This window comes from Astyanax mexicanus, chromosome 13 (assembly GCF_023375975.1).
Source record: "Astyanax mexicanus isolate ESR-SI-001 chromosome 13, AstMex3_surface, whole genome shotgun sequence".
NCBI classification, from domain to species: domain Eukaryota; kingdom Metazoa; phylum Chordata; class Actinopteri; order Characiformes; family Acestrorhamphidae; genus Astyanax; species Astyanax mexicanus.
In genome coordinates, this window is record NC_064420.1 from 12,887,098 (window position 1) to 12,907,500 (window position 20,403).

General features: G+C 39.9%; 1 protein-coding gene across 6 annotated transcripts in view; it reads left to right on the forward strand.

The window, feature by feature from the left end:
* Positions 1-20,403, forward strand: part of utrn (utrophin) — a 364,200-nt gene that overhangs the window by 189,118 nt on the left and 154,679 nt on the right. The gene's annotated exons all lie outside the window — the stretch shown is intronic.

Genomic DNA, 20,403 nt, shown 5'->3' on the forward strand with positions numbered 1-20,403 from the left:
GTGTAATGCTCTATAATAATATCCATATAGTGAACATATTGTCCAATTAGTTGTTCTGACAGATTGTAAAACAAGATTTGGTAGTGGAAGTAGTTCAGATCAGTGTTCTATACTGATCTGTGATCATGTCAATTCTCTGTTGTAATTCTGTATGAATGTATTATCCGTACAGTTTTTCTGACACACTGTAATACACTACATAATAGGGGTGGGAATCGTTTACTATCTCACGATTCGATTCGATTCCGATTTTGGGGGCCACGATTCGATTCAAAATCGATTTTTGATTCAAAACGATTTGAATTATAAAAATTTCTGCTTCTGGCTTATGAATCTTATTGAAAAAAAACCCTCCATAATATACACTGGTCCTGGAGCAGGTAATGTGTTACAAAAACAATAAAATGTGCAGGAATGTGGGTCCTCAGTGACAGAGGAATCACTGGGATATCACAATGACGTTAATGAACAATAAATAAATAATAAATAACACTGCTTTATTACCAGGCTACTAGCGGTGGTGTGTAGGTGACGCTGCTGGGCTGATGTGATGATAGCAGTGGAGCGCTAAAGTTCAGGAGCAGCTGCTGATTAACTAGTTAATTTAAGGTGGTTGTATTTCTTCAGAAAGGGGGCAGGAGGTGGAGAAATTAATTCATATTGTCCATTCCTTAATTCCTCTGTGATGGGGAGCTGAAATTAGCTCTGATTAGCTTATTGTATTTTTCCGTTCCGCCTTAAATGCTGCAGCCCGCTGCCACCTGTAGCGTTATTTAAGGTGGAACTGGAAAGTTAGCTAGTTAGCTAGCTAACAGTTACTGAAACTAACTACTAGCGATCTTTTTTATGCTTGTTATGAAGCATTCTGCCATAAAACATTGAAACTACACGTTAATCTAATGTAATATAGTGCTTGTTCTGCCATCTTACCGGTGATTCTCAAACACCTACGCTCTGTGTGTGTCTGGAAGATCTCCGTTTGAAAGGACAAGCGCTATCCCCAGGGTTGCCAGGTCCAACAAAAATACCCAGCCCAAAATCAGTCTAAAACCCGCCCCTCAGAATCGATTTTGGGACATTTTAAATCGATTCTGAATCGTAGTAAATGAGAATCAAGATTCTTATGTGAATCGATTTTTTGGCACACCTCTACTACATAATGTATAGGGGGTATGCTATAAGATTGTTTACCTCTCTGGAAAAAAAATAATTAAGAGACCACCTAAAAATGGTGAGTTACTTTGATTTTACCAATTTAAAAACCTCTGGAATATAATCAAGAGGAAGATGGATGATCACAAGCCATCAGAACAAGCTGAACTGCTTGAATTTTTGCACCAGGAGTAAAGGCATAAAGTTATCCAAAAGCAGTGTGTAAGACTGGTGGAGGAGAACATGCCCTGATGCTCGAAAATCTGAGAAATTGATTCAGAAACTCAAATGGTCTCTTCATTTTTTCCAGAGCAGTATACACATGTGTTACGTTACACACTAGAGAATGTGTTTTAGTGGCGCTCCATAATATTAAAATATCAATTTATCAATGTTTGTATGACTGTTCTGGTGGGGTTGGGTTTTATTGAGTTTGATTGGGCGCTCAAGGATCAGTATTGGGAAATGCTGGTCTATATAAAGCTCTGGAGTGTTCATATGATCCATAGAGTCATTCTGATGGACACTGTATGAAGTGTAGGGTGATTTTGCTCATCGTACATCATTGAAGTTTATTCAAGGTTTTTTTATTCCTTCGTCTGTAAAATATTGAAGCTGTCTGCCGATGTATCCTTCAAGACCTTCACACAGCATGTGAAATACAGTGGAACTGGAGCTCTGAGACCCTGAGTCTTACTCCTTCCTACCAGCTCTGCAGATGGAGCTTTGAATGATGTTGGTGCTGTGAGGGGGGCAAATTTTGCAAAAGGTCATAGAATATTTATTGTTTTTTTATTCAGATTTAGTGTATAGTAGTAGCGATATTGGCAAACATCTTGTTAATTTTGCCATTTTGTACCATTAAATATAGGAAAATCAATTACAAAACTACAATTTATATCAAATACTCATTGAAGACTTATTGAACATTTCTAATATCCTAGCAGACATACCAGAAAAACACAATGTATTTACCTTAACAGTGTTACTCTTGTCCCACATTTACCTCAGCGGTGTAGCTGTAGTCAAAATGAGTGCAATTCCAATCATATATTTATCTCAGCAGTGCTTTTCTAATCTTGAACTTACCTCAACAGTGATTTGTCATAAATGCAACTCAGCTACTCATGTCAAGCATTTACCTCAGTAATTCAGATTTAGTCATAAAATAACATCAGCAGTGCTATTCCAATCGTATATTTACTTAAACAAAATCCTCTTGTAAAACCTTTACCTCCACAGTGCACATGTAGTCATAAAATAACCTTAGCATTGCTATTCAAATCACATTATTATCTAACCTGTCATACTTTAGTCAGACGTTCAACAGTGCAGTTTTAGCAGTGTTACTCTGGTCAAACATTTACCTCAGCAGTGCAGCTCTAGTCATCTAATTACTTCAGCCTTACTATTTCAATCATGCATTTACCTTAGCAGTGCAGCTGTAGTCATAAAATTACCTCCCCATTGCTCTTCCAACCATATATTGACCTCATCAGTGCTATTGTAATCATGAATTTACTTCAGCAATATTTTTCTTAAATGTACCTTAGCTACTTTTGTCAAACATTTACCTCAGCAGTGCAGTTTGTCATACAATAACCTCAGCAGTGCTATTCCAATAATATATTTACCTCAGCAGTAGTATTCTAAGCAGAACTGAACGCAGTTCAATTGTTGCCCTAAATTTAACACAGCAATAGTAATCTAACTGTGTATTTACCTCAGTATTGTGAATAAAATTTGTACAAAGCCGGACAGGCAGAAAAACAATACTAATGTAATAGGATTTAAATAAATGAGTCACTATATGCTAGAAATTGTTTTGAAAGTGCTTTTTTTAACCACTGTTGGCAGAGAAATTTGAGTTGTCATATATATTCTGTGCATCTTTTGTAGATAGCTGTTATTTTGCTACACACACTTTCACTGGCTTTCACGAAACCTGAGCCGACATTCCTCCTCAGTTTCCAGTTCAATCTTCTTACACACTCCTGCACCAAAGCTGCCAGTTTAACCACAGACAATCCATCCACTTCCCTCAATCCTCTTCCCTCATCCCTCGTTTCAGCCACTCAAATCCCACAGAATCCACTTCAACAGCTTCATCAGGCCACGTCCCGCTACCTCACCAAGGTCAATAGAGGGTCGTTGGTGTCGGGAGCTCTGAATCAGCGGAGAGCTCCTCAGCGCAGGCCTGCTCTTACAAACTGCCCACTCTTCCCCTTATCACCCAGCACACGAGCAGCGGCTGATGACACGGCCACAGAGTGATCTGCGCAAAATTGAATTGAGTGGCATGAGGAAGCTACAGAACAGCTTCTGAATGATTGGCTCAAAGTTGTTCCTCGAAAAGCCTCGTAGATATGTGGGTTCAAGGTTCTCAGTTCCAAGTAGTGGTACAAAAGTGACCATGTGCTCAACCTATCATCAGGAGCCCTCTGGTTCCATCCTCGTTCATGACTGAGAGTCTTTGGAAATGATTTGGCCTCGCTGTCTCAGGACTGTTTAATATGATCACCTGTAAATGCTCACTTACAGGGGTTGGACAATGAAACTGAAACACCTGTCATTTTAGTGTTGGAGGTTTCATGGCTAAATTGGAGCAGCCTTGTGGCCAATCTTCATTAATTGCACATTGCACCAGTTAGAGCAGAGTGTGAAGGTTTAATTAGCAGGGTAAGAGCACAGTTCTGCTCAAAAGATTGCAATGTAGACAACATTATGGGTGACATACCAGAGTTCAAAAAAGGACAAATTGTTGGTGCACATCTTGCTGGCGCACCTGTGACCAAGACAGCAAGTCTTTGTGATGTATCAAGAGCCACGGTATCCAGGGTAATGTCAGCATACCACCAAGAAGGACCAACCACATCCAACAGGATTAACTGTGGACACAAGAGGAAGCTGTCTGAAAGGAAAGTTCAGGTGCTAACCCGGGTTGTCTCCAAAAAACCTAAAACTACAGCTGCCCAAATCACAGCAGAATTCAATGTGCACCTCAGATCTCCTGTTTCCACCGGAACTGTCCGTTACCACAATAAATTATTGTGGTCTAAAACCAGGTGTTTCAGTTTCATTGTCCAACCCCTGTATACTGCTTTTATAAATGAAAATGAATCGGCCATCTTCAAAAAACGTAACCTATTATCAGATACAATTCATTTGGAACACCAATCTGCTGTGACAAATGTCTTCTTATAACATTGGAACAGGGTCATTAGTTCAAATATATCAGAGCTCTGTAACCTCTTTATTCCACCACTGAAGGCTTCACTGCTGCTACCTGTTTTCCTGTATACACTCTGCCATTTTCTGTTTTCCTCATGTATTTTTTTTTCTTACATCTTCTTGACATAAATGTCACATGAATTTCGATCTCGCTGTTCAGAGAAAGTCACATTGCTATGAATCAAATTTGCACTAGATTTCGGTAGCACATATTAAAGTGGCCCAAATCGAAATTGAACATGTCTGATCCAATTTGTTTTTTGCTGTTTACACAAAAAAAAAACACTTTTTTGGACAATATATCCTCATTGAAATTATTGCGAAAAACTATATTATTGCAATTTTAAAACCATTGAATGCCACTGACAATGATAATATAATAGCAATTATAAAATTTTAAAGATAAAAAAAAAATAATTAATCATAGTTTTGTAAATATATACTTTTTTTTTCACCAACTTCTGCAGTCCAAACTGTGTGCATTAGGGCTGGACAATTTTGGAAAAAATTTACATAGCAAATTACATAGCAATTTTTTTCTAAGATGTATATAACAATATGATATTAAACAATGCAGGGCCCTTGACATCACAAGCCCTGTCCCCACCCGCGCGCTGCCTCTCTTCTGGATTGATCAACCCGACTAAAACAGCGAAACGGTAATCGTCCATTTAATCAGGCATTTTAATGGCTTGTAAAAAGGCAAATAAGAGCCTTGGATTAAAAGCGTGAATTCAGCTGTAACTGGAAATATATGCACTGCAAACCTGTGCTGGACTGAGGTGCACAGCTTTCCACACGTGCTCACGTTTACAAGCACGTGACCAACCATGTGGATGGAGGCCATGCGGTTACCTCGTGTTTACTCCTGCGCTTCTCGCGCAGGCAGCAGCAGCCTGTCACTCTACTCTACTCTACAATCTACTTCTTGTGTCAAGAATCAAAACATTGCAACATGACGTGTTTGATTTAATTGCCTTAAGTGACCTCACACGTCCTGCGATGTGACAATTGAGCATGCACACATCACGGCGATGATGATGCTTAAACGATATATCGTGCAGCCCTAGTGTGCATGGAGTCATAGTTATTGAAACAACTGTTCGCTGTTATATATGTGAACTAACATACAGATAAACACATTAGATGATATAACAATTATCAGATATTATTAAGGTCATGTACATTTGTTGTACGGTAAGTCGATAATGTAATTATTGTGACATGGTACACATGTGGGTACCACTTTAACATAAGACTACCTTCATAAAGGGTTTATAAATGGTTTACAATTAGTTTATTAATGGTTACTAATTATTGTTGCCCTTTCTACGTATGTGTTATAACTGATTATTAATGTTTTTTAAGGCATTTACAACCTAATTAGTAACCACTAATAAACTAATTGTAAACCATTTATAAACCCTTTATAAAGGTAGGTACCCACATTTGTGTAGGCCTTAGACATTTACCTGCTTTTACATGTGAACATAGCCAAAGTGATTAGGTGTAAAGTGGGCCAGTATTTTTGAAGAAACCTGAACATATTTTAGTTTTGAGGAAGCTGGAATCTTGTTATAAGAGTCTTGCTATAAAATCTGCCTGTGGGGGCGCTGTGGGCTGCTGTTCCTCCAACACTGAAGCTGTTTGGAACCATTTTTATAAGATATTTCTGCATTTTAAGCAAATTTTACACAACCAGGCTCCTAATTGTTACACCTAATTAATAATTAAGGTGCTGTTGTTTCTGAATGTGACATTTAAGGCTGGATTAGGCGTGTGTGTGTGCGTGTGTTTTTGCATGTGTGCACAGCTCGTTAAATGGTGTTAAATTGAATGTGGCGGGGGATATTTACCATAGCGCTCTTGGCCTTGGTCTGTGGCCTTTACAAGCCGCCATTACAGCAAGTCAGTTTAATGGCTCATGGCAGCGGAACCATATCTACAAGCACTCTTCCAACAGGTATATATCTCTCGCTATGTCTTTGTCTCCGTCTCTTTTTCTCTCTCTTTCTCTTCCTGTGTCTCTTTTTATTTCCCTCCTACTCTTTCTATTTATAAATAAATTTAGTGATTAGGATTTAGATTGACGTGTGATTTGACTGTGAACAGAGCGTTCCTCACGCATCACTTCCCCATCTTCACATGTCATGTTGGATCATTTTACAACCTGTGCGTGATTTATCCCTCTCTCTGTCTTCCCCCTCCCTCTTTCTTTGTTTTTTTCTCTCGCTCACCCTCTCCATCTCTCTTTCAAAACACACAGATCAAACAAAACACTATGACCACCCCAATTTTTTTTTTTTTTTTTATCTACACCCATTGTCCATTTTTTTTTCAACTCCCCTGATCATTTAGGAGCACTTTGTAGTTCTATAAATACAGACTGTAGTCCTTTATCTGTCTCTCTGCATACTTTTATACTGATTATTATCCTCCTTTCACCCTGTTTTTCAGTGGTCAGAACCCCAAAGGACCACTGTAGAGCAGGTGATATTTGGGTGGGGGGTCATTCTCAGCACTACACCAGAGACTGTAAAAAAAGATGGACGCCGTGTCACCGTTCCCATTCATTCAATGAAAATGAAGCTAAAATCTTCCTCCATGTTGGCAATCCTGAAACCCGAGTCTGTGCAGTAGAGACCAGAGGAGGGAGAAAGACTGTGGAGAAACCGCCTACTCATTTAAATAACTCCGCCCCTGAGGGCTGCCTCCACAGAGCTCACACAGTAGGTCACAGTATGGGTCCCACCCATACAGTCATTGGTCCCACCCCGGCTAGGTGTAACCCAGCCCTTTTACAACAACCACACCTTTTTGAATAGAGCTGAATAACGTTTTTTAAAAAACGAATTCTGTGGGAATATAAAAATTAGACAATATAATCAGAGGTTACACTAGCTGTTACATTTAAATAACGGCGCTAGAATTACAGTATATTAGAAAAAACGTGATTGAAAGTTGTTCTGTTTTGCCATTGAAACCTATGGGGATAGCTTTCTGCAACCGAACAGCAGGGGGCGCCCCGACCTGTGGTGGCTTTTGAGAGACGATGCTCTGTCCAGCTATACACAGTCTATGCACTACAGTGACTGACACTGGTGTAGTGCTGGTGTTACAGTAGTGTGTGTTGTGCTGGTACAATTAGAACAGACACACAACTGCTGCCAAACACCTTATTGTCACAACAGGTCTGAGAGTAGTCCATCAGCAGGGTCCTGTAGGCCTGTATTGTCCTGTGACCCCTGACTTGAAGATGACCAACACTAACTGTGCGACAGTTACAACAGATTAAGAGCTGATTCTATCTCTGGCTTTGCTGTAGCTACAAGCTGGAGCAGATATAGGTAGGAGTGTCAAATAGAGAGAACAGTGAGTGGACAGTGTTTAAAAACTCCAGCAGCACTGCTGTGTCTGATAAATGTAAGTATATCATGTTCCCTTTCTGTCTGTTTCCTCCCTTCTGTCTTTCTTTTTCCTCTATCCACTTCAGCTTTGGCCATCACTCTGTTCTGAGAGAGGAAAAGAGAGCGAGAGAGATGGAGAGAGGTGCAGTAGATGGAAATGATCAACCTTGTGTCTGTCTGACCTCACCCTCTTCTAAAGAATGATTTAGAGTGTGTGTGTGTGCTGTGCTCAGCTGGTATCTCATCTGCAGTGAAGCTGTTCAAGAGTGGGGTGTGTGTTGTTTGTGTTTCTATACGAAATGCAATACAGTGCAATACAAAACAGTAGTGTAGTACAGTGCACTACATTGCAGTACAGCACTATATAGTGCTGTTCTGCATAGTGAAGTCCAAGACTGTAGTAGTAGTAGTAGTAGTGCAGTGCAATTAGAAAACAATCACAAAGTTACTTTAATTCAGTAATTTAATACTATAAAATGTGAAACTCATATATTATATAGATGTATTATTTATTTTATTGCTGATTTCTAATGGCTTTTAGCCAATAAAAAAACCCAAAAGTCAGTGTCTCAGAAAAATAGAATACCTTTGACACTGTGGGCAGTAGGGGTGTGTCATATCATTGTATGTAATAATATTGCCAACATCTTTGAATATCGTGGACGATAGTATACCCTTAAATATCGTGCCATATATATATATATATATATATATATATATATATATATATATATATATATATATATACATATATATATATATATATATATAATATTTTGTTATTCAGTGTTTTGTCATATCGCCAAGAGCATCGTTTTTGCAAAAAGACCATGAAATATTGTGATATTATTTTAGGGCCGTATCATCCACCCCTAGTGGGCAGTGTGCCAAGTACTGCTGGAAAATGAAATCCGCATAAATCTCCATAAAAGTTGTCAGCAGAGGGAAGCATGAAGAGCTGTAAGATTTTCTGGTAAAACCAAACTGCTCTGACTTTAGACTTGTGTTGTGTAAGACACAGTGGATCAACACCAGCAGATGACGTGTCTCTCCAAACAAACCATCACTGATTGGTTGAAACTTCACACTAGACCTCAAGCAATTTGAACTGTGTGTCTCTCCACTCTTCCTCCAGACTCTGATCTCTTGATTTTTTTTTTATTAAATGTAAAATTTACTGATGATCAGTGATGGTTTGGAGAGACGTGTACAGTACAGCATAGCGCAAAAAATACAGGCAAACCCTAAATTATCTGGTATTTCGCCTAGGACAGAGGTCTTCAGGTCAAGACTTTCAACTCTTACCAATTCTATAGTGTTCTTACAGTAGGATTAGAAGAGCCCATACGGTTACATCATTTAAAATCCATATAGATAATTCCAACAGATAAGTCCTACTTTTTAAGGGGGTCTACTCTTTCCAACTCTGAAAGTGATGCAAGAACAGTAAGTGCATGAACTGTTTCAGATGGCCATGCTTAACCAATAGCTATGCTAATACCCACAATCCCAAAAACCCAGCATTAGTTCCAGAGTCAGACCTTCTACCTCATCTGAAACAGCCTAGTTTTGCCCCTCAGCCAAGCAGTTACTGCCGTTAGTAGAGGGCTAAAAATGTTGGAACTCAGAGACACACACACACACGCACACACACGTTTTATCAGTGTGTGTGTGTGAGGGCGAGAGATTTATGATGAACCCATTCAGAAGTAAAAGCTGCTCAGGGCTGAGTGCTCTTACTCCATTTGCTCTCACTAATGGAACAGAAGAAGAAAGAGAGAGAGAGAGAGTGAAGGGGTTGAGGGAGGGGAGAGAGAGGGGTTGGTAGTGGATGGACAGATACATGATAAGAGAGGAAAATAAAACAGAACAAGTAGACGAGAGAGAGGTGCTTTAGATTGACACTCAGAGAGAATGGGGAGTGTCTTCCATCTTCAAATCTCAAGATTTGAATGTCATTATGTTGACAGTATTGGAATTCAGTAAACAACTATTTGTACAAGACAACAGAATCAAGACAAGGCAGCCTAATATTAAGATGACATGCCAACATTTGTGGGAGAGAATCTGATATTGTGTCCCATGACTTTTGCCATGTGGTTGATGAATGGACATGTGTCTGAATTATGGGCGTGCAGCATGAATGTGAACGATCAGATCAGATTTTATGCATTGTTTTGCATGTACACATCAGCCAGCACCAGTGTTGCGCCAAATTTGGACACACTGCCAGCACCTGATTCCTTATGTTAGCAATTACTGTTGTTTATAAGTAAATATTAATATTAAGTTTTTTTTAGTTTCCTTACACAACTGTAGAATTGATTAATGGGGCTTGTAATGTGAACGCAGCTTAATTTTATTTATTTATTTTAATCTTTTGGTCTCGATCTTGCTTTTCTAACCTTTAGGCCATTGCTACCCTTTAATTCATGTTTTCTTCTGATTCTCTGAATGCCTTGTTTATATTAAAGCACCCCCACTTTTTTTTTAAATACTGGTTATATAAACTGATGACACACTTTAAAGAAGGCATATTGTACCTATTTTTAGAAAGATTTTAGAATTGGCTTATTGTACAGAATCATTCTTATATTAAGAAACCTTGCCAGTTTTAATCCCTTTTAGAATGAGCCGTTTATAGGCTCTGTCACTTTTATACAACTAACTGTTCTTGTCATGTATACAATGAGTGTTTACAACATGTTACAGATCCCTCCCTCAGACGAGGTCTTTTGGCTAGTCCTGCTGTGTACTTTCTTGAGGTTCTCAACCAAAATGAACAAAAATGACTGAAAAGGTGGGCCTTCTTGTGGGGTAGATGAGTGAGGGGTGGTGCCAGGTTCGTTCTGTGCACGTTTCCAAGCAACTTACAGAAGCATAGGATCTCCTGACACTAAAATCTCACAAAAAAAAAAAAAGAAAAATTGTGTTTATAGGGGCAGTTGAGCAGTTTCCAAGTGGAAATACAAAAGCATGATGCTTACCATCTCAGTTATATCACTAGCCTGATATCACTAGCCAGCACTATTGTTGTGCTGATTTTAGTGTTGTGCTGAATTCAGTCTCTGTCTTGCTTTTCTTGGGCTATTGCTCTCCCCTCTAGGTCATGCTGTCCTCTGAGATATTGGAATATATCCTGGTATTGCGCCACTATTGTGTATCCTTACACATTTTGCCTGATATATTGTGTTTAGCTGCATAGCATCAGTTTTATATTGTCTATTACAACGTTTCCATTCCCCCGAGTGCAGTTTCCGAACATTAAAGTAGTGCACGTACAGGGATTCCACCGATATGTTGTGCTTATCTGCCCCTCTGGAGGTTGTACATCTCTTCCCCACAGCTTTCTGTGCGAACAACAGGAGATAAAGACACAAAAACGAGGAGATTATTCTCCTCGCTCCAGCAACCTGCACTCTGTGTTCCTTCTCATCTTTAGATGGCGCGACCTGATTGGCTAGTTCGCTTTGGGATCTTTCCCATGAGCGTCGTGATGGCAGTTTCCCGGGAGCCCGCTGAGATGCTTTAGCGGAGAAGTTGTTTTCTCACAGAATTGCACCAGTTCCTCTCGCTTTTCTCCTCTTCTTTACGCGTAGATGAAGAAGAACGGGCTGTCTTTGAAGCTTCTCTCGGGGAATAACAGACATGTACTGTGGTACAGAGAACACGGAAGGATAGCATCCATTCAGATCAGTGCTGACGTATAAAAGCAGAGGCAGATTTTTTAAGATTTTTGGGAAGCAATCCTGTCCGAATGAAGCTTTAGAATCAACTTTTGACCCACTTTTAAGCAATTCAGAAGAATGGCAACCTGAATCTGAATAATTTGAAATAGACTAGTGATTCTCAAATGTACTTTTTATAGTACTTGAAGCATCTTAAGGTGCTTTGCCAGATGACAGTCAATACTGTATGTAAGCCCACACTTCAGTTTTTCTCTCTCATAATTACAGTACTATAATTATTATTATAAGGGGACGTATTATACGTCTTTTTACACAAGTAAGAATAGATCTATGAGCTCTACAAAATGAAGTTCTTTCCACAAAATCACTCTCGTATAAAGGACTCTTAGTGTTAGCTTGTGCTAAATGTCAAAACACAAACAAGCTAGTTTATGCTAAAGTGCGATAGAAGCACACAACTCATTATTTGAAAGTACTTGAAAATATCTCCCTCATCTGCTGTCTTACCCTTTATAGATTCCTCAGTCAGACGAAGTCTGCTGACTACCCAGCTGTGTACTGTCCGAGGTTCTCAACCAAACTGCTCTGGTGGGTGTTGACAGGGTGGGTTTTATGCACGTTTTTTCATTGTGACCTCAGAATTAGGGAGACATCCATTCGGCTCATAGAAGCATATGATTCCTGATACAAAGCACTTTTACCTGACTTCAGCTTAATGGATGTTTATGTATAGGGAATGGTTTATAGGGTTTTATAAGTCGAAACCCAAGTGAAAATACGAAAGCATGCAAAAAAAAAATAATAATAATAAAATTGTTTTGCGTAATATGTCCTCTTTATCATAGGGCTGTATGATTGTCTTACTTATATTAATTTAGCAATACAATTTTTTATAGTAAATGTGTCAGGAAAGGTCCAATAACTTAAGGTGCATTTACCCACGTGATTACGTGACATAACGAGGCTGGAGGCAGAGCGAGGCAAAGCACATCAATCTACTACTAAACCTGTAAAAAAAAAAAAAAAAAAATTGAACAGGAACGCTAAGAGCCGAAAAACATTTGAGAAGTTTAAACTTTTTTTTTTTTTTTATGCAACAGGATACATTTACTCATGACCAAAAACAAGAAAGAGAAAGGTCAGCTTTTATTTCGGACTGATAGAAAAAGAGCAGAGCCAAAGTAAATTGTGTTCAATACGACGTTTTAAAGGTAATGGAACGATTTAAGATTAATCTGAACTGTCTTCACTGGATCAGTTTGATGTCTGGACTCGGGTTTTAAGTCAGAACTGTGAGTTAAGCCCTAACCATTCTTCACACATTCTGTCTGACATCTTCTCCTCTGAATGTCTGCAGACCTGAGCGCTGGAATTGAAAACGTTTCAGAGAGTCGTGAAGAATGGGCCAGTTTTTCTTCTGCAAATCCGCTTCGCTTTACCAGTTAAGGAACGGCTTTTGACACATGGTGCGTTTCAAGACCCGCCTTTTGCTTGAAGTTATGAAAGCCGAAGAGTAAAAGCTTAAAACTGCATCCCTTACTCATACTTTCTCTTCTGCTCTCGCTCGCCCACACCTTCTCTACGAGACTTCTAATCTCTCGTAGTGAAGAGCAGTATGGACCGAGTGTTTATACAGCAGCTCTGTGGCTGTATTGACCCTTAATAAGCCTTTTTAGGGGCTCTATTTAAGGTTTACATCTCGTGATCACATGGTTGTTGGTTCAATACCCAGGTCTGCTATGCTGTCACTTTTGGGGTTCACAGCTTTTAATCACATAATTGTGGATTTGATAGCCATGTTCAATAACCTGCCAGTGTTTGGGTTCATAACCTGTAATTACATGGTTGTGGGTTCGATACACATGTTCACTAAGCTGCTGCTAGTTGTGGGTTCCATACAAGGATTCTCAAACATGCCACTGTTGGGGTCCACAGCTTATGATTGCATGGTTGTGGATTTGACACCGCAGGTCCGATTGAGTCCCACTGTTTGGGATCACAGCTTGTGATAATATGGTTATGAGTTTGATAGCCAGGTTCGCTAAACTGCCACTTTTTGGGGTTTACACCTTGTGATTGCATGGTTTTCAGTTTGATACCCAGGTCTTCTACGCTACCACTACCATCAATTTAATATTCAGGTTGCCTAACCTGCCACTGTTTTGGTTCATAACCTATAATTACATGCTTGTAGGTTCAATACTCAGGTTCACTAAGCTTACTCTGTTGGGGTTCACAGCTTGTGAGCACATGATTGTGGATTTGATAATGCATTAAGTCTAATTAGGTGCCACTGTTTGGGTTTACAGCTTGTGATAACATGGTTGTGGGTTCGATACCCAGGTCTGCTAAGCTGCTACTGTTGGGGTTCACAGCTTGTGATCACATGGTTGTGGGTTCCATACCATGATTTGCTAACCTGCCACTGTTTGGGTGTACAGCTTGTGATCACATGTTTGTGGGCTCTGTACCAAGATGTGCTAACCTGCAACTCTTGGGGTTTACACCTTGTGTTTACTTGGTTGTGGGTTCAACACCCAAATGTGCTAATGTGCCACTATTGGGGTTTACATCTTGTGGTCACATGGTTGTGGGTTCCATACCATGATTTGCTAACCTGCCACTATTAGGGTTCACACCTTGTGATTGCATGGTTGTGGCTTTGATACTGCAGGTCTGGTAAGCTGCCACTTTTGGGGATAATACCTTATTGATCACATGGTTGTGGGTTCCATACCAACATTTACTAACCTGCAACTATTGGGGTTCACAGCTAGTGATTGCATGGTTGTGGGTTTGATACCACAGGTCTGGTAAGCTGCCACTTTTGGGGATAATACCTTATTGATCACATGGTTGTGGGTTCCGTACCATGATTTCCTTACCTGCCACTATTTGGGTTCACAGCTTGTGATCACATGGTTGTGGGTTTGATGCCCAGGTCTACTAAGCTGCCAATATTCAGGTTCACAGCTAGTGTTTGCCATGGTGTTAATGGGTGGTTTCTGTAATATTGTTAGGTGGTTGCTGTGGTGTTGGTAGTTGGTTCTTACAGCAGAAATATCAGTACATACAGTGTATCAGTATTGCAGAGGCAGCAGTGACCGCTACCCTTAAGCAGTACGTTGTCCAGCTTGTCTCATGCTGACTCACTGCATCACACACTCACTGTCCTACACCCATACACGCAATTACACACACACATACACACAATTACACTCACTCACACACACACACACACACACACACAGCGAGTGGCCCAGATGAGAACAGCTGTTGTTTGTTGGTTAGGTGCTTTCGGGTTGCGTCTCCAGTCGTGCTCGTTAAAAAGCTCTTGCCCTCAATGTTCAGCTTCTCCTCCTAATTAGCTTAATTAAACTTTCTCTTTCAGAACTCCTCCAACTGCCCTTAATCCGTCTGTCCCTCTGTCTCTGTCTCTCTGTCTGTCTCTCTCTTTAATAAAGTAGTAGTAGAGTAGTAGAGCAGTAGTTAGTAGTAAACAGCTACTTTTACATTTAAGTAATGTGCTGAAATGTTCTTTATTTATACATATATTACTTTATTTATATATAAAAAAATAAAAAACTTATATATGTAAATAACTTCTATATGTAAATAACTTCTATAATATATGTATTTTAGTCTTTAGGAAATGTTAGTTTTAAAAGGGGTTAATCATATTAGGGGAGTGATTTTAGTTCAGTTGTGATCCATTTTTGAAATATTTTAACATGATTCTTTAAGCACGAAATTGATTATTTTTTAGGAAATTATTTGATTCAGTTCTTGTGCTTTAGGAAATATTTTGCATGATTCCTTGGGAAGTGATTAAATTTCTACTTTGATCAAAGCAAAAAGTAATGTAATTGTAACGTAATGTAATGTGATTTTATATCTCAGTTGTGGGAAACGATACTATTATGATGATCAAATAATCTTTATGAAACGATCGTATAATTATTTTTGTTGTTAAAAGAGATTCACCATGTTGTGGTTAATATGTTTCATAGATAGATGATATGTTTCTTAATCATGTTAATATTTAAATTCAGATTCTTTGTACTACTGTTGTATAATGATTCTTTGTAAATTGTTCATTTTAGTTACTTGTGTTTCTATGTTTTGTAGTAGAAATAGTGTGTGCGTGTGTGTGCATGTGTTTCAGTGTGTGTGTGGACATGTATGCTGAGTAACCACAGGGGTAGTGCTCTTACAAGTGTACACACATTAAATTTCACCACAGTAATGAGCTGAATATCATGAATCAAATATGATTCTCTCTCTCTCTCTCTCTCTCTCTCTCTCTCTCTCTTTCTTTCTCTCACTCACTCCATTCCTTCATCCCTCTCTTCCTCTCTGGGTTAAACTGATTCCCAGGATGTCTGCATCTTCTGATGCAATTCCGCCTCCCGGTATCGACATTTTACATACCAAAATTTCCTGTCACTCTGCTTTGCCTCATTTACACATGTATACTCTCTCTCTCTCTCCCTCCCTCTCTTTCTCCCTCTGGGGTGGGTCAATATGTGGATCTACAGGCTGTTGGAGAGATAAAGGGGGGCCGTGGCAGGGCACTTTAGATTCTAGCCGTCTAACAGGAAAATAGGAAGCAGCTAAAGATAAAGAGCAGCCGAGCAGCAGCAGTCGAGCGGCCGCCTTCAGTAAGAGACACAGCACAGCCCTCTTGCAATCTCTGATATCTAAAGCTGAATAGCCAGAGTCTGACAGACAGATAAACGGACAGACAGACAGTCAGACAGACATGCTCAACGTCATGGGACAGGATCTAGTACCGTGTCCGATGTGGCATTTAAACTAAAGTACCCTACAATGCTGTGCAGGATAAGTGTGTGGATGTGAATGTGATTTCTGCCAGCGTTATTTGTCACATAGACAAGCACCATAATTACCACCCCCTTCACTGTCCACTGTGGGTGGTAATACCTTGCAATGGGTGAAAAACATGTGTTGAAGGAGCTAGCAGGGAAAATACAATGGTTCCTGGCTTCTCTGGAGGCACACACAGGACACGCTCTGTGCTGGGTAGAAGATGAGTTTAATGAGGCAAAAGTAACCCTCACGTCTCATGGATAACTAGGATAGGCACATCAGGCCAGAGGTCATGCTACAGATAACTCACCATCCTGCACAGAGCACTACTACTCCAGTAGTACAATACATGTAAAACCACCGTTACAACCATTTGAGATGCATTCCAGTTATACACACCTGTATAACACTGTGGATTGGGGAATGTTAAATGCTCGCACATCTTCAGAAATGTAACATTCTGTCCAACTTCTATAATTAACATAGTCTTAAGGCCAATATGTAGTTCTGGGATGAGTCAATGCATTGTGGCATTGTCCGTGGCATTATGTATGGTGTAGCCTGTGCGAGCGCCCTACGCAACTGCCTGCGTAATTCATAATTCTGCATGGAATGTGTGGATGGTTCAGTGGACCAATCACAGCTGCAGCTGTCCGCGTCATGTGATGTACAGTTAAATTCCTGGCAAGGTATGCGTTGGGTTACATCATAGGTTCAATGCAGAAAGATAAATTGGCCTTTATCATGAGCAAGAATGTCAGGTCAGTGTAATTATCATTTTATTATTATTGCTATATTGATAATGATAATGATGATGATTTGATTGACAGGCTCAGTCTAAACTGCTGTAATGTAGTTTGCTCATCCATTAACAAGTTTTATTTTATTGTGTTGATTCCTGGTGAGGCAGCAACCAAAACCAATTATGATCAATAAAACGTCCAGCAAAACTTACTTCTAGCTAAAATTACTGGGTTACATACAGGGGTTGGACAATGAAACTGAAACACCTGGGTTTAGACCACAATAATTTATTGTCCTGATGGACAGTTCTGGTGAAAACAGGAGAGTTGAGGTGTACATTGAATTCTGTCGTGATTTCGGCAGCCGTGGTTTTATGTTTTTTTTTTAATTTTTTTTTTATACAATCCGGGTTAGCACCTGAACATCCCTTTCAGACAGCTTCCTCTTGTGTCCACAGTTAATCCTGTTGGATGTGATTGGTCCTTCTTGGTGGTATGCTGACATTACCCTGGATACCGTGGCTCTTGATGCATCACAAAGACTTGCTGTCTTGGTCACAGATGCGCCAGAAGGCGTGCACCAACAATTTGTCCTCTTTTGAACTCTGGTATGTCACACATAATGTTGTGTGCATTGCAATATTTTTGAGTAAAACTGTGCTCCTACCCTGCTAATTGAAGCTTCACACTCTGCTCTTATTGGTGCAATGTGCAATTAATGAAGATTGGCCACCAGGCTGCTCCAATTTAGCCATGAAACCTCCCACACTAAAATGACAGGTGTTTCAGTTTCGTCGTCCAACCCCTGTATATAATGTATATCAGGCTCTAAACCTGATTCACTACATGCATAAACATATTGGGACACCTACACCTACATTTCACCTGCAGTAGTTTGAACTGTAGACTTTACAGTATACACTTGCAGCAATGCAAGCAAACTGTTGGCATCAACTCAATTTAATGATTCAAAGAGATGTGTATCCCATTACTTTTGTCCATATAGTGCACATTGCAGCATTCTTGCTCCCTGCTGTTCTCACAGATGTATCTGTAGCTGACCTTTCTGTGCAGTGTTTGTCTGAAAGTACATCACTCAATCGATCCTCCGAGTGTCCTGGCTGTTTCCTGTGGACACGGATCAGGAATCAGTTCCAGTAATCTGCTGCAGGTTGTCTCCGCTGGCACAGTGTGTGGGGTTGGAGGGGTGGGGGGGATATATCGTTGTTTAGACAGGCCAGAGTTTCACGCCGTAGTTCATTTATGAGCACATGGAAAGTGGTGTATGCGCTTGATCTCCGCTTTGGATTTTTTCCTCCTGTGTTTATTTGTACTGAGTGTTGTGCCCACGGCAGTCGGAATGGGTGTGGGAGCAGAGGAATGTTTGGGTGGATTTGGGTGGGTTTAGATTAGCAGAGGTGATTTTGCGTCTATGGCTTCATGCACACACACACGTCTAGTACCAGTGTACCAGTAATACATCACAGAAGGGCATCACCACCCACTGCTGCTGTCCACAGAGTTCTTTAGGTTCCTTGGGACGATTCAAAAGTCATGGGGTTGTCAAGCATGTTGTGATAATTCCTTTAAAGACTTATGGTACACATAATACATATGATGTTCATTTTTGCCATCCTTGATATTGCCTGCTGTACAGAGCAAAGAAGTTACTTTTAGTTACACACAAACAAATTCACACACATACATTACAGTTTTACTGCTGCTGTAGTCTTTTACACCATTTAATCAAGCAATAAACAGCGCTCGTTCAGCTGCACCTCCATTTCTGACTAATTTGTGCATGCAAGGTTGGACGTCCTGTTCTGATTGAAAATATGTGATCAGTCAGTCAGCTGTTTTACCATATCTGACTCAGACTCAACCAGAGTTTCTGTAAATTCTATACCTCTAACCTAATCCACATTGAGTAACAGCCATATCCTGATCTACTTGAGACCTGCTAGAGGAGGTGGTTTCAGTCCAGTCCCAAATGAACTCTGGAGCGGTCCGTTTGTTGTGAGAACGTGATCTGATCTCGATCTGACCAGCTATCAAATATTCTCCTTTTATTTCAGCTTAACTGCTAATAAGGTGCAGTTAAATCTGATATATTAGCCAGACAACAGGAATAACCACAGCTATAAACAAACGCTGTCTATGCCTCATGGTGTTTAGACTGAACACGGTATGTGCAGTTCAGTACTCGCAGTTTTGTGACTCCATTTACTGTGTGTACATCTGTGCTGCATGTCCCATTGAAAACACAGTTTAAAAGCACAGCATTTCAGTGTATAATGGTAAAGCAGCTTCACACTGCACAAATAAACTCGCTGAGTTACAGAATCTTCTCTCCATATTTACTTTCCAGACAGCTCTGACCAATCAGAGGAGACGATGTGTTTGTGTGATTTATTGCTGCTCATTTTGGTGTGTTTAGGTTTTTGCCTGTGTGAAACTAAACCAAACCAAACAGAGAGAGAAAATGCTTTAAGCAAATTAATTATTGTAATTACGCTGGTATGTCGACTTTATTTAAAAAAAATAAATAAATAAATAAACTTTTTCCTTTAAAGGTTGTTACCATTAGTTCTTAAATGAGTTTAATTTAATTATAGTATACGATAGGATAGGATAATTCTTTATTAATATATCAATCCCACAATGGAGATGTTTGCATATAATGACAAATATGCAAAATAATAATTTTGCTTTATATACACTATACGGGCAGAAGTATTGGGGCGCAGTTGGGGCACATGATGGCACATACAGTATGTGAAATAGACGTGAGGGTATATAAGAGATTCAGTTAGCCATCTTTACTAAAAAAAATCAGCCTATGTGAATTTCAGAGCTGGCAGCAACAACAAACAAACAAACAAACAAACAGAGAAACACGAGAGAAACAATGTGTTGAAGATGTGCACAGAATATGTGAGTGAATATATGGAACGAAAGGGAATTATATAACAGAGAGTTATATAACATACAATACTCTGTATCTGTCTGCTCTGGATCTCTGAGAGGTTCTTATACAAATGTTCTATGCTGCTCTGCTGGGTTTGTTCTTAGTGCTCTGCTCTTCTGTGGAGAGTAATACTGATCGTCCTGGTGTCTCGTCCTGGTGTCTCGTCCTGTTGGCTCGTCCTGTTGGCTCGTCCTGTTGGCTCGTCCTGTTGGCCTGTCCTGTTGGCTCGTCCTGGTGTCTTGTACTGGTGTCTCGTCCTGTTGGCTCGTCCTGTTGGCCTGTCCTGGTGTCTCGTCCTGGTGTCTTGTACTGGTGTCTCGTCCTGTTGGCTCGTCTTGGTGTCTTGTACTGTTGGCTCATCCTGGTGTCTCGTACTGTTTGCT